The following is a 763-nucleotide window of genomic DNA, read 5'->3' on the forward strand; positions in this document are numbered from 1 at the left end:
GAGGGCTGCCAAGTTGCCATGGAGTAGTACTGAAAGCATTGTTGATCAAGTCATGGGCATGGGCATCTTACAAACTGAAATTCTGTGCCACGGTGGCTCATCCACATTGCCTTCTTTCTAATTGAAAATCAGATACTTTTTTAAATAATTGCTGATAGCCTACAGAAATGAAAAGACCTGAAGGCTGTGTACTGAATGTAATAGGAATTGTTCCTTTGAAAGGACCCCGCCCCCTTGCCTCTTCTTATTGGGCAAGGCTTAAAAAGGAATGAGGGTGTGAAGGAGTGACTGATTTTCTGATGTTAGGCGCTGGGATTTCTGTTGCAAAAGGATTCTCTTTTCTTTGATCCGGGATGTGATGGCTTCTTGTTCCCCTAGCAGTACAGAGATGCTTTTCAATGGCTTCCTCTCTCCCCAGTGGCATTCAGTCCTGAAGAAGCATTTGCATAGCAAGCATGCTCTGCTTAGCCCCTGAGAAGTGGAGCAGGTTAAGCTCTGGAATAATCTTGCTGCCAGCATAGATGATCACGGGTCTAAATGTTACAGACCTTTGAAGCCGAGGCCTCAGCCACATAAGTAACCCTGGATGTAATTCTACAGAGCACTACAATTGACGTCGTTTGCATGCTTTGACTTCTAAAGTCTCCAAGAAGAATTGTTAATTTGTGCTTTTTGTTCTGTCATTTGACTACATTTGTAGGATTTTGGAGGTTTTTTGTGGGGAGGGGTGCGTTTAGGGGCTGGGTGTTATAGCCCAGTGACT

The sequence above is a fragment of the Mastomys coucha genome, unplaced genomic scaffold, assembly GCF_008632895.1.
Source record: "Mastomys coucha isolate ucsf_1 unplaced genomic scaffold, UCSF_Mcou_1 pScaffold3, whole genome shotgun sequence".
In the NCBI taxonomy this organism is placed as follows: Eukaryota; Metazoa; Chordata; class Mammalia; order Rodentia; family Muridae; genus Mastomys; species Mastomys coucha.